At 62.6% G+C, this 13,741-nt stretch overlaps 4 pseudogenes; all 4 read left to right on the forward strand.

Moving 5' to 3' along the window:
- The first annotated feature begins 1,299 nt into the window (after nt 1-1,299).
- On the forward strand, nt 1,300-1,418 carry LOC142861747 (uncharacterized; annotated as a pseudogene).
- Nucleotides 1,419-5,162: 3,744 nt separating this feature from the next.
- On the forward strand, nt 5,163-5,281 carry LOC142861758 (uncharacterized; annotated as a pseudogene).
- Nucleotides 5,282-9,129: 3,848 nt separating this feature from the next.
- LOC142861769 (uncharacterized) lies at nt 9,130-9,248 on the forward strand (annotated as a pseudogene).
- Nucleotides 9,249-13,096: 3,848 nt separating this feature from the next.
- On the forward strand, nt 13,097-13,215 carry LOC142861780 (uncharacterized; annotated as a pseudogene).
- Nucleotides 13,216-13,741: the final 526 nt, after the last annotated feature.

Raw genomic sequence — 13,741 nt, forward strand, 5'->3', positions numbered from 1 at the left:
GAACCCCGGGGTGGACATCACACCTCCTGGTTGCCCCGCTCTGAGACAAGGAGCCGGGCTTCGCATTCCCACAGCAGCCAGTCGTGGGCTGAGGACACCTGGGGCGTTGGGAACTCCCTGGCTTCTCCTTGGATTAACATCTGGAGCTGCTTGTGAATTGTGCCGCCACACACACCCGAGTGCAGGTGTCTTCTGCACAGACTGCGGGCCTCGCTCTTCTGAATGCCGCTAGCTCGCCACCCACCCACGGGAGAACCTGGTCAGGGTACTTTCTCTCAGGGGCAGACTCTCATCCGGGCGGGGGGCTACCGGTGTCTCTGTTTGCTCCTTTCTTTCTTCCATTTCGGGAAAGGCTTCCTTACTGGGTGTGGAAATCTCCTATGCCTTTCCTCGCCTATTCTGTCGGCTCTAAAATTCTCTTTCGGTTGCCACCCTCACAGATGGATTAGGAAACTCTTTGCGGTGCACTCATTAGTGAAATGACCTCAATGACGCTGGAATCCAATATCTAATCGCCGATTTTTAGCGAGTCCACACGCCAGGGTGGTTGGGGTCCAATGCAGCCCCGGCCAGGCCCAGGCCCCTTGGACTGGGCCACAGGAGGACACAGAGGAGGGTCCCGGCCCCCACGGTAGCGGTGCGGGCAGTTCTCCAAGGGCTTGGGTGTTTTCCAGAGGGAGGAGATGGAGGGGACTGATTTCTTCAGCGCCCCACAGACCACGCCACCCCACCCCACCCATGGGACACATCCCGAGAGAGAGAGAGACGCCCCATACACTGGCTCCCCTCCCCCGTGCGCTGTGCCCCAGCCCTGGCCCGGGGGAATAGGCGGCCGCGGGGCCACAGGGTGGGGGGCACAGCTGAAAGGGGTTGTGGGGGAGGGCGGCCCCTGGCTGGGGTCAAAGGGCGAGCGCCCCGCCCCGCCCACCCGCCCGTGCGCAGTCAGCGGCCCCGGAGGCGCGCTGGGGGTGGGGGGCGGGGAGGTGAAGGAGGCCAGGCGAGGAGAGGAGGGGGGCTGGAAGGTCTCCACCTTGGCGGGTCCAGCCGTGGAGGCGCATCTTGTGTGAGTGTGAGTGAGTGAGTGAGTGTGAGTGTGAGTGTGTGTGTATAGAGAGACAGCCCCCAACCCCGGCCCGCCGCTCCCTGCCCGCCCCGCCTGTCACCCCGTCCCTCGGAGCCCACGGGACCCGGCCGGCGAACTCAACAGGCCCGGCCCGGCGCGGGGCCTGGGGCGGGAGGAGGCGGCGGGGAAGCGCAGAGAGGCTCGGCTTCTCGAGCGGGGCAGGGGCGCCCTCCGCCGTCCACGACCACACCACCCCGAACGCGCCCGATCCCGTCTGGTCTCGGAAGCTAAGCAGGGTCGGGCCTGGTTAGAACTTGGATGGGAGACCGCCCGGGAATACCGGGTGCCGTAGGCTTCTTCTTCTTTTTTTTTTTTTTTTTTGCCTCTGGTTCTGTCGCGTTTCTGGGAGTGCGGGGGCGGCCCGGGGTGGGGGTGACCCCCACCCTCAGCGCCCGCCGCGGTGCCTGGCGCCCCAGCCCGCACCGTGGGGCCTCCTCTTGTCCCGAGCCGTGACACCGCCGCCACGCGGCAGCATGCGTGGCTTCTGGACAGTCAGGTCTCAGACCAAAGGTCTGCTCTGTGGGAGCCGACACGCTGGAGGAAACCTTGAGAGTCTGAGAGGGGAGGGAGTTCCAGAAGAAGGCCTGGATGTCATTTTGAGGGAGTATGTGACCAGAACTCGTCCCGTTGCTTTTGGGGTTCTATGGGCTACACGTAGGAATCTTTGGTGGTGGCACCTGATGTTCGGGCATCCGGAGTCACACCCAGACCTGCTCCACAGGCCTCCTTTTACTTTTCTCTTCGGATTCATTTTTTTTTTTTTTTTTTTTTGAGACAGAGTCTCGGTTTGTTGCCCAGGCTAGAGTGAGTGCCGTGGCGTCAGCCTAGCTCACAGCAACTTCAAACTCCTGGGCTCGAGTGATCCTTCTGCCTCAGCCTCCCGGGTAGCTGGGACTGCAGGCATGCGCCACCATGCCCCGCTAATTTTTTATATATATATCAGTTGGCCAATTAATTTCTTTCTATTTATAGTAGAGACGGGGTCTCGCTCTTGCTCAGGCTGGTTTTGAACTCCTGACCTTGAGCAATCCGCCCGCCTCGGCCTCCCAAGAGCTAGGATTACAGGCGTGAGCCACAGCGCCCGGCCGGATTCATTATTTTTAAAAAGTGTCTCTTATCTCTATTATTGCATTTTCTTTTCTCTCTCTTTTCAAGCAGATGATGGGAGTCCAAGTTTTAAGGTGACATGTGTTGCCCGTGCCCCCCTCCCCCCCCCGTGTTCTTATTCATTTACCTCTCATGTTGCTCCAGCATATTGTGGGGGCACCAATGTTAAGGTCGGGTGCGTTGCCCTCTCCCAGCCTCCCCCCTCGGGTCAGAGCTTCAAGTGCGCCCATCCCCCAGTCGGTGCGCACCCACCCCATTCCTAATGGATGTGTATGCCCATCCCCTCCCCCCACCCGCCCGACACCCACCCGAAGAAGGTGATTCCTCTGTGTCCACTTAGGTGTCCATCGGTTCGTACCCATTTGCTGGTGAGCGCGAGCACGTGGTGCTCGTGTGTCCATTCTTGGGATACTTGGCTTACTGGAACGGGTTCCAGCTCTGGCCAGGAGAACCACGAGAGGTGCCCCCTCAGCGCTGCTCCTCATAGCCGAATAGCACTCCGTGGTGTCCACGCGCCACATTTTATTTACCCACTCGTGGGTCGATGGGCACTCGGGTGGCTTCCAGGTCTTTGCGATTGTGACTTGTGCCCTGACTCTAACCCTAACCCTTACCCAGCCCGTCTCCTCCACGGCCCCTGCCTGACGGGGCTCCTCCGTCGCCTGGGCCTTCCAAGGGCTTGTGGACGCTGGTTCCAGGACGCCCTCCCAGGAACCCGGTAGCAGGGCGGCCGCAGCGTCTCGCGCAACCCAACCGTCCGCCGGCTGGCCGCCGTGGCTAAGTGGCCTGCGGGGGACGTGCTCCCGCTGTGCCGTGGGGGCCCAGCCTGGTGTCTTCTCTGAGGCCCCACGGCTGCCGCTCCCCGCAAGGGGATAGCCGCGGAGGTGGGGACCGCCTCCTCGTGGGGACGTACACCCAGCTCTCCACGTCGGATTCCGGGGCTCTCTGTCCTGCCAGAAGGCCCAGCTGGCCTGCGGGTCCTTAGAGTGGCAAAAACATCCGAAAACTGAGATTGAGGGTCCGGTGGGTGTCTGCACTTTTGTGCTGGGCACCCCAGGGAGGCCCGGGGGCTGGCTGGACAATGCGGTCTGCTGGGCTGGGGGGGGTTTGGAGGAGCAACTGATGCCCTTTGCACTTTGGGTAGCAAGTGTCTGAGGTGTCTCTGGGCCCTGTGCCATGTGGGGGCGGGGGCGGGGGCGGGGTGGGAGGAGGAGGAGGAGGAGGAGGAGGAGGAGGAGGAGGAGGTGGGAAGGGCCGTGGCCTGCAGTCGTGTTCCCCGGGGTGGCACAGCATGTGGCTTCTTCCACAGGCTGCTTGGCCTGGGCTCCCTGCACCTGGGCCTTTGGAGGACTGGCCCTGTGCTTGCCAACACTTCCTGCAGGGACCCAGAGCTGGGAGGTTGCATCTCTCAGCCCTGGGTCGGGCAGAGCCCCAGCGGGCCATGCCCACAACCTCTCTCAGCACGGGTCCCCCAGAAGGCTCCTTTGGGACCAGGATTCTCTTGCGGGTGACTCTTTAAGGTCTGGCCCCTGGATGGAGGGGCACCAGGAGTAGAGGAGCAGGAAGGGGAAGGGGGTGGCCATGCGAGGGGACACTTTCAGGCCAAGTCCCAGCTTCAGCCTGATCCTCCTGGGAACCCCGGGGTGGACATCACACCTCCTGGTTGCCCCGCTCTGAGACAAGGAGCCGGGCTTCGCATTCCCACAGCAGCCAGTCGTGGGCTGAGGACACCTGGGGCGTTGGGAACTCCCTGGCTTCTCCTTGGATTAACATCTGGAGCTGCTTGTGAATTGTGCCGCCACACACACCCGAGTGCAGGTGTCTTCTGCACAGACTGCGGGCCTCGCTCTTCTGAATGCCGCTAGCTCGCCACCCACCCACGGGAGAACCTGGTCAGGGTACTTTCTCTCAGGGGCAGACTCTCATCCGGGCGGGGGGCTACCGGTGTCTCTGTTTGCTCCTTTCTTTCTTCCATTTCGGGAAAGGCTTCCTTACTGGGTGTGGAAATCTCCTATGCCTTTCCTCGCCTATTCTGTCGGCTCTAAAATTCTCTTTCGGTTGCCACCCTCACAGATGGATTAGGAAACTCTTTGCGGTGCACTCATTAGTGAAATGACCTCAATGACGCTGGAATCCAATATCTAATCGCCGATTTTTAGCGAGTCCACACGCCAGGGTGGTTGGGGTCCAATGCAGCCCCGGCCAGGCCCAGGCCCCTTGGACTGGGCCACAGGAGGACACAGAGGAGGGTCCCGGCCCCCACGGTAGCGGTGCGGGCAGTTCTCCAAGGGCTTGGGTGTTTTCCAGAGGGAGGAGATGGAGGGGACTGATTTCTTCAGCGCCCCACAGACCACGCCACCCCACCCCACCCATGGGACACATCCCGAGAGAGAGAGAGACGCCCCATACACTGGCTCCCCTCCCCCGTGCGCTGTGCCCCAGCCCTGGCCCGGGGGAATAGGCGGCCGCGGGGCCACAGGGTGGGGGGCACAGCTGAAAGGGGTTGTGGGGGAGGGCGGCCCCTGGCTGGGGTCAAAGGGCGAGCGCCCCGCCCCGCCCACCCGCCCGTGCGCAGTCAGCGGCCCCGGAGGCGCGCTGGGGGTGGGGGGCGGGGAGGTGAAGGAGGCCAGGCGAGGAGAGGAGGGGGGCTGGAAGGTCTCCACCTTGGCGGGTCCAGCCGTGGAGGCGCATCTTGTGTGAGTGTGAGTGAGTGAGTGAGTGTGAGTGTGAGTGTGTGTGTATAGAGAGACAGCCCCCAACCCCGGCCCGCCGCTCCCTGCCCGCCCCGCCTGTCACCCCGTCCCTCGGAGCCCACGGGACCCGGCCGGCGAACTCAACAGGCCCGGCCCGGCGCGGGGCCTGGGGCGGGAGGAGGCGGCGGGGAAGCGCAGAGAGGCTCGGCTTCTCGAGCGGGGCAGGGGCGCCCTCCGCCGTCCACGACCACACCACCCCGAACGCGCCCGATCCCGTCTGGTCTCGGAAGCTAAGCAGGGTCGGGCCTGGTTAGAACTTGGATGGGAGACCGCCCGGGAATACCGGGTGCCGTAGGCTTCTTCTTCTTTTTTTTTTTTTTTTGCCTCTGGTTCTGTCGCGTTTCTGGGAGTGCGGGGGCGGCCCGGGGTGGGGGTGACCCCCACCCTCAGCGCCCGCCGCGGTGCCTGGCGCCCCAGCCCGCACCGTGGGGCCTCCTCTTGTCCCGAGCCGTGACACCGCCGCCACGCGGCAGCATGCGTGGCTTCTGGACAGTCAGGTCTCAGACCAAAGGTCTGCTCTGTGGGAGCCGACACGCTGGAGGAAACCTTGAGAGTCTGAGAGGGGAGGGAGTTCCAGAAGAAGGCCTGGATGTCATTTTGAGGGAGTATGTGACCAGAACTCGTCCCGTTGCTTTTGGGGTTCTATGGGCTACACGTAGGAATCTTTGGTGGTGGCACCTGATGTTCGGGCATCCGGAGTCACACCCAGACCTGCTCCACAGGCCTCCTTTTACTTTTCTCTTCGGATTCATTTTTTTTTTTTTTTTTTTTTGAGACAGAGTCTCGGTTTGTTGCCCAGGCTAGAGTGAGTGCCCTGGCGTCAGCCTAGCTCACAGCAACTTCAAACTCCTGGGCTCGAGTGATCCTTCTGCCTCAGCCTCCCGGGTAGCTGGGACTGCAGGCATGCGCCACCATGCCCCGCTAATTTTTTATATATATATCAGTTGGCCAATTAATTTCTTTCTATTTATAGTAGAGACGGGGTCTCGCTCTTGCTCAGGCTGGTTTTGAACTCCTGACCTTGAGCAATCCGCCCGCCTCGGCCTCCCAAGAGCTAGGATTACAGGCGTGAGCCACAGCGCCCGGCCGGATTCATTATTTTTAAAAAGTGTCTCTTATCTCTATTATTGCATTTTCTTTTCTCTCTCTTTTCAAGCAGATGATGGGAGTCCAAGTTTTAAGGTGACATGTGTTGCCCGTGCCCCCCTCCCCCCCCCGTGTTCTTATTCATTTACCTCTCATGTTGCTCCAGCATATTGTGGGGGCACCAATGTTAAGGTCGGGTGCGTTGCCCTCTCCCAGCCTCCCCCCTCGGGTCAGAGCTTCAAGTGCGCCCATCCCCCAGTCGGTGCGCACCCACCCCATTCCTAATGGATGTGTATGCCCATCCCCTCCCCCCACCCGCCCGACACCCACCCGAAGAAGGTGATTCCTCTGTGTCCACTTAGGTGTCCATCGGTTCGTACCCATTTGCTGGTGAGCGCGAGCACGTGGTGCTCGTGTGTCCATTCTTGGGATACTTGGCTTACTGGAACGGGTTCCAGCTCTGGCCAGGAGAACCACGAGAGGTGCCCCCTCACCGCTGCTCCTCATAGCCGAATAGCACTCCGTGGTGTCCACGCGCCACATTTTATTTACCCACTCGTGGGTCGATGGGCACTCGGGTGGCTTCCAGGTCTTTGCGATTGTGACTTGTGCCCTGACTCTAACCCTAACCCTTACCCAGCCCGTCTCCTCCACGGCCCCTGCCTGACTGACTCCTTCCCGCCCGGCCTGTCACCTGTCACCGTCCTCTGCCCCTGCCTGACACGCTCCTCCCCGCCCGGGCCGTCACCGTCCTCGGCCCCTGCCTGACGGGGCTCCTCCGTCGCCTGGGCCTTCCAAGGGCTTGGTGTGGACGCTGGTTCCAGGACGCCCTCCCAGGAACCCGGTAGCAGGGCGGCCGCAGCGTCTCGCGCAACCCAACCGTCCGCCGGCTGGCCGCCGTCGCTAAGTGGCCTGCGGGGGACGTGCTCCCGCTGTGCCGTGGGGGCCCAGCCTGGTGTCTTCTCTGAGGCCCCACGGCTGCCGCTCCCCGCAAGGGGATAGCCGCGGAGGTGGGGACCGCCTCCTCGTGGGGACGTACACCCAGCTCTCCACGTCGGATTCCGGGGCTCTCTGTCCTGCCAGAAGGCCCAGCTGGCCTGCGGGTCCTTAGAGTGGCAAAAACATCCGAAAACTGAGATTGAGGGTCCGGTGGGTGTCTGCACTTTTGTGCTGGGCACCCCAGGGAGGCCCGGGGGCTGGCTGGACAATGCGGTCTGCTGGGCTGGGGGGGGTTTGGAGGAGCAACTGATGCCCTTTGCACTTTGGGTAGCAAGTGTCTGAGGTGTCTCTGGGCCCTGTGCCATGTGGGGGCGGGGGCGGGGGCGGGGTGGGAGGAGGAGGAGGAGGAGGAGGAGGAGGAGGAGGTGGGAAGGGCCGTGGCCTGCAGTCGTGTTCCCCGGGGTGGCACAGCATGTGGCTTCTTCCACAGGCTGCTTGGCCTGGGCTCCCTGCACCTGGGCCTTTGGAGGACTGGCCCTGTGCTTGCCAACACTTCCTGCAGGGACCCAGAGCTGGGAGGTTGCATCTCTCAGCCCTGGGTCGGGCAGAGCCCCAGCGGGCCATGCCCACAACCTCTCTCAGCACGGGTCCCCCAGAAGGCTCCTTTGGGACCAGGATTCTCTTGCGGGTGACTCTTTAAGGTCTGGCCCCTGGATGGAGGGGCACCAGGAGTAGAGGAGCAGGAAGGGGAAGGGGGTGGCCATGCGAGGGGACACTTTCAGGCCAAGTCCCAGCTTCAGCCTGATCCTCCTGGGAACCCCGGGGTGGACATCACACCTCCTGGTTGCCCCGCTCTGAGACAAGGAGCCGGGCTTCGCATTCCCACAGCAGCCAGTCGTGGGCTGAGGACACCTGGGGCGTTGGGAACTCCCTGGCTTCTCCTTGGATTAACATCTGGAGCTGCTTGTGAATTGTGCCGCCACACACACCCGAGTGCAGGTGTCTTCTGCACAGACTGCGGGCCTCGCTCTTCTGAATGCCGCTAGCTCGCCACCCACCCACGGGAGAACCTGGTCAGGGTACTTTCTCTCAGGGGCAGACTCTCATCCGGGCGGGGGGCTACCGGTGTCTCTGTTTGCTCCTTTCTTTCTTCCATTTCGGGAAAGGCTTCCTTACTGGGTGTGGAAATCTCCTATGCCTTTCCTCGCCTATTCTGTCGGCTCTAAAATTCTCTTTCGGTTGCCACCCTCACAGATGGATTAGGAAACTCTTTGCGGTGCACTCATTAGTGAAATGACCTCAATGACGCTGGAATCCAATATCTAATCGCCGATTTTTAGCGAGTCCACACGCCAGGGTGGTTGGGGTCCAATGCAGCCCCGGCCAGGCCCAGGCCCCTTGGACTGGGCCACAGGAGGACACAGAGGAGGGTCCCGGCCCCCACGGTAGCGGTGCGGGCAGTTCTCCAAGGGCTTGGGTGTTTTCCAGAGGGAGGAGATGGAGGGGACTGATTTCTTCAGCGCCCCACAGACCACGCCACCCCACCCCACCCATGGGACACATCCCGAGAGAGAGAGAGAGAGAGAGACGCCCCATACACTGGCTCCCCTCCCCCGTGCGCTGTGCCCCAGCCCTGGCCCGGGGGAATAGGCGGCCGCGGGGCCACAGGGTGGGGGGCACAGCTGAAAGGGGTTGTGGGGGAGGGCGGCCCCTGGCTGGGGTCAAAGGGCGAGCGCCCCGCCCCGCCCACCCGCCCGTGCGCAGTCAGCGGCCCCGGAGGCGCGCTGGGGGTGGGGGGCGGGGAGGTGAAGGAGGCCAGGCGAGGAGAGGAGGGGGGCTGGAAGGTCTCCACCTTGGCGGGTCCAGCCGTGGAGGCGCATCTTGTGTGAGTGTGAGTGAGTGAGTGAGTGTGAGTGTGAGTGTGTGTGTATAGAGAGACAGCCCCCAACCCCGGCCCGCCGCTCCCTGCCCGCCCCGCCTGTCACCCCGTCCCTCGGAGCCCACGGGACCCGGCCGGCGAACTCAACAGGCCCGGCCCGGCGCGGGGCCTGGGGCGGGAGGAGGCGGCGGGGAAGCGCAGAGAGGCTCGGCTTCTCGAGCGGGGCAGGGGCGCCCTCCGCCGTCCACGACCACACCACCCCGAACGCGCCCGATCCCGTCTGGTCTCGGAAGCTAAGCAGGGTCGGGCCTGGTTAGAACTTGGATGGGAGACCGCCCGGGAATACCGGGTGCCGTAGGCTTCTTCTTCTTTTTTTTTTTTTTTTTGCCTCTGGTTCTGTCGCGTTTCTGGGAGTGCGGGGGCGGCCCGGGGTGGGGGTGACCCCCACCCTCAGCGCCCGCCGCGGTGCCTGGCGCCCCAGCCCGCACCGTGGGGCCTCCTCTTGTCCCGAGCCGTGACACCGCCGCCACGCGGCAGCATGCGTGGCTTCTGGACAGTCAGGTCTCAGACCAAAGGTCTGCTCTGTGGGAGCCGACACGCTGGAGGAAACCTTGAGAGTCTGAGAGGGGAGGGAGTTCCAGAAGAAGGCCTGGATGTCATTTTGAGGGAGTATGTGACCAGAACTCGTCCCGTTGCTTTTGGGGTTCTATGGGCTACACGTAGGAATCTTTGGTGGTGGCACCTGATGTTCGGGCATCCGGAGTCACACCCAGACCTGCTCCACAGGCCTCCTTTTACTTTTCTCTTCGGATTCATTTTTTTTTTTTTTTTTTTTGAGACAGAGTCTCGGTTTGTTGCCCAGGCTAGAGTGAGTGCCGTGGCGTCAGCCTAGCTCACAGCAACTTCAAACTCCTGGGCTCGAGTGATCCTTCTGCCTCAGCCTCCCGGGTAGCTGGGACTGCAGGCATGCGCCACCATGCCCCGCTAATTTTTTATATATATATCAGTTGGCCAATTAATTTCTTTCTATTTATAGTAGAGACGGGGTCTCGCTCTTGCTCAGGCTGGTTTTGAACTCCTGACCTTGAGCAATCCGCCCGCCTCGGCCTCCCAAGAGCTAGGATTACAGGCGTGAGCCACAGCGCCCGGCCGGATTCATTATTTTTAAAAAGTGTCTCTTATCTCTATTATTGCATTTTCTTTTCTCTCTCTTTTCAAGCAGATGATGGGAGTCCAAGTTTTAAGGTGACATGTGTTGCCCGTGCCCCCCTCCCCCCCCCGTGTTCTTATTCATTTACCTCTCATGTTGCTCCAGCATATTGTGGGGGCACCAATGTTAAGGTCGGGTGCGTTGCCCTCTCCCAGCCTCCCCCCTCGGGTCAGAGCTTCAAGTGCGCCCATCCCCCAGTCGGTGCGCACCCACCCCATTCCTAATGGATGTGTATGCCCATCCCCTCCCCCCACCCGCCCGACACCCACCCGAAGAAGGTGATTCCTCTGTGTCCACTTAGGTGTCCATCGGTTCGTACCCATTTGCTGGTGAGCGCGAGCACGTGGTGCTCGTGTGTCCATTCTTGGGATACTTGGCTTACTGGAACGGGTTCCAGCTCTGGCCAGGAGAACCACGAGAGGTGCCCCCTCACCGCTGCTCCTCATAGCCGAATAGCACTCCGTGGTGTCCACGCGCCACATTTTATTTACCCACTCGTGGGTCGATGGGCACTCGGGTGGCTTCCAGGTCTTTGCGATTGTGACTTGTGCCCTGACTCTAACCCTAACCCTTACCCAGCCCGTCTCCTCCACGGCCCCTGCCTGACTGACTCCTTCCCGCCCGGCCTGTCACCTGTCACCGTCCTCTGCCCCTGCCTGACACGCTCCTCCCCGCCCGGGCCGTCACCGTCCTCGGCCCCTGCCTGACGGGGCTCCTCCGTCGCCTGGGCCTTCCAAGGGCTTGGTGTGGACGCTGGTTCCAGGACGCCCTCCCAGGAACCCGGTAGCAGGGCGGCCGCAGCGTCTCGCGCAACCCAACCGTCCGCCGGCTGGCCGCCGTGGCTAAGTGGCCTGCGGGGGACGTGCTCCCGCTGTGCCGTGGGGGCCCAGCCTGGTGTCTTCTCTGAGGCCCCACGGCTGCCGCTCCCCGCAAGGGGATAGCCGCGGAGGTGGGGACCGCCTCCTCGTGGGGACGTACACCCAGCTCTCCACGTCGGATTCCGGGGCTCTCTGTCCTGCCAGAAGGCCCAGCTGGCCTGCGGGTCCTTAGAGTGGCAAAAACATCCGAAAACTGAGATTGAGGGTCCGGTGGGTGTCTGCACTTTTGTGCTGGGCACCCCAGGGAGGCCCGGGGGCTGGCTGGACAATGCGGTCTGCTGGGCTGGGGGGGGTTTGGAGGAGCAACTGATGCCCTTTGCACTTTGGGTAGCAAGTGTCTGAGGTGTCTCTGGGCCCTGTGCCATGTGGGGGCGGGGGCGGGGGCGGGGTGGGAGGAGGAGGAGGAGGAGGAGGAGGAGGAGGAGGAGGAGGTGGGAAGGGCCGTGGCCTGCAGTCGTGTTCCCCGGGGTGGCACAGCATGTGGCTTCTTCCACAGGCTGCTTGGCCTGGGCTCCCTGCACCTGGGCCTTTGGAGGACTGGCCCTGTGCTTGCCAACACTTCCTGCAGGGACCCAGAGCTGGGAGGTTGCATCTCTCAGCCCTGGGTCGGGCAGAGCCCCAGCGGGCCATGCCCACAACCTCTCTCAGCACGGGTCCCCCAGAAGGCTCCTTTGGGACCAGGATTCTCTTGCGGGTGACTCTTTAAGGTCTGGCCCCTGGATGGAGGGGCACCAGGAGTAGAGGAGCAGGAAGGGGAAGGGGGTGGCCATGCGAGGGGACACTTTCAGGCCAAGTCCCAGCTTCAGCCTGATCCTCCTGGGAACCCCGGGGTGGACATCACACCTCCTGGTTGCCCCGCTCTGAGACAAGGAGCCGGGCTTCGCATTCCCACAGCAGCCAGTCGTGGGCTGAGGACACCTGGGGCGTTGGGAACTCCCTGGCTTCTCCTTGGATTAACATCTGGAGCTGCTTGTGAATTGTGCCGCCACACACACCCGAGTGCAGGTGTCTTCTGCACAGACTGCGGGCCTCGCTCTTCTGAATGCCGCTAGCTCGCCACCCACCCACGGGAGAACCTGGTCAGGGTACTTTCTCTCAGGGGCAGACTCTCATCCGGGCGGGGGGCTACCGGTGTCTCTGTTTGCTCCTTTCTTTCTTCCATTTCGGGAAAGGCTTCCTTACTGGGTGTGGAAATCTCCTATGCCTTTCCTCGCCTATTCTGTCGGCTCTAAAATTCTCTTTCGGTTGCCACCCTCACAGATGGATTAGGAAACTCTTTGCGGTGCACTCATTAGTGAAATGACCTCAATGACGCTGGAATCCAATATCTAATCGCCGATTTTTAGCGAGTCCACACGCCAGGGTGGTTGGGGTCCAATGCAGCCCCGGCCAGGCCCAGGCCCCTTGGACTGGGCCACAGGAGGACACAGAGGAGGGTCCCGGCCCCCACGGTAGCGGTGCGGGCAGTTCTCCAAGGGCTTGGGTGTTTTCCAGAGGGAGGAGATGGAGGGGACTGATTTCTTCAGCGCCCCACAGACCACGCCACCCCACCCCACCCATGGGACACATCCCGAGAGAGAGAGAGAGACGCCCCATACACTGGCTCCCCTCCCCCGTGCGCTGTGCCCCAGCCCTGGCCCGGGGGAATAGGCGGCCGCGGGGCCACAGGGTGGGGGGCACAGCTGAAAGGGGTTGTGGGGGAGGGCGGCCCCTGGCTGGGGTCAAAGGGCGAGCGCCCCGCCCCGCCCACCCGCCCGTGCGCAGTCAGCGGCCCCGGAGGCGCGCTGGGGGTGGGGGGCGGGGAGGTGAAGGAGGCCAGGCGAGGAGAGGAGGGGGGCTGGAAGGTCTCCACCTTGGCGGGTCCAGCCGTGGAGGCGCATCTTGTGTGAGTGTGAGTGAGTGAGTGAGTGTGAGTGTGAGTGTGTGTGTATAGAGAGACAGCCCCCAACCCCGGCCCGCCGCTCCCTGCCCGCCCCGCCTGTCACCCCGTCCCTCGGAGCCCACGGGACCCGGCCGGCGAACTCAACAGGCCCGGCCCGGCGCGGGGCCTGGGGCGGGAGGAGGCGGCGGGGAAGCGCAGAGAGGCTCGGCTTCTCGAGCGGGGCAGGGGCGCCCTCCGCCGTCCACGACCACACCACCCCGAACGCGCCCGATCCCGTCTGGTCTCGGAAGCTAAGCAGGGTCGGGCCTGGTTAGAACTTGGATGGGAGACCGCCCGGGAATACCGGGTGCCGTAGGCTTCTTCTTCTTTTTTTTTTTTTTTTGCCTCTGGTTCTGTCGCGTTTCTGGGAGTGCGGGGGCGGCCCGGGGTGGGGGTGACCCCCACCCTCAGCGCCCGCCGCGGTGCCTGGCGCCCCAGCCCGCACCGTGGGGCCTCCTCTTGTCCCGAGCCGTGACACCGCCGCCACGCGGCAGCATGCGTGGCTTCTGGACAGTCAGGTCTCAGACCAAAGGTCTGCTCTGTGGGAGCCGACACGCTGGAGGAAACCTTGAGAGTCTGAGAGGGGAGGGAGTTCCAGAAGAAGGCCTGGATGTCATTTTGAGGGAGTATGTGACCAGAACTCGTCCCGTTGCTTTTGGGGTTCTATGGGCTACACGTAGGAATCTTTGGTGGTGGCACCTGATGTTCGGGCATCCGGAGTCACACCCAGACCTGCTCCACAGGCCTCCTTTTACTTTTCTCTTCGGATTCATTTTTTTTTTTTTTTTTTTTTGAGACAGAGTCTCGGTTTGTTGCCCAGGCTAGAGTGAGTGCCGTGGCGTCAG

Source organism: Microcebus murinus, chromosome 17 (genome assembly GCF_040939455.1).
Source record: "Microcebus murinus isolate Inina chromosome 17, M.murinus_Inina_mat1.0, whole genome shotgun sequence".
In the NCBI taxonomy this organism is placed as follows: Eukaryota; Metazoa; Chordata; class Mammalia; order Primates; family Cheirogaleidae; genus Microcebus; species Microcebus murinus.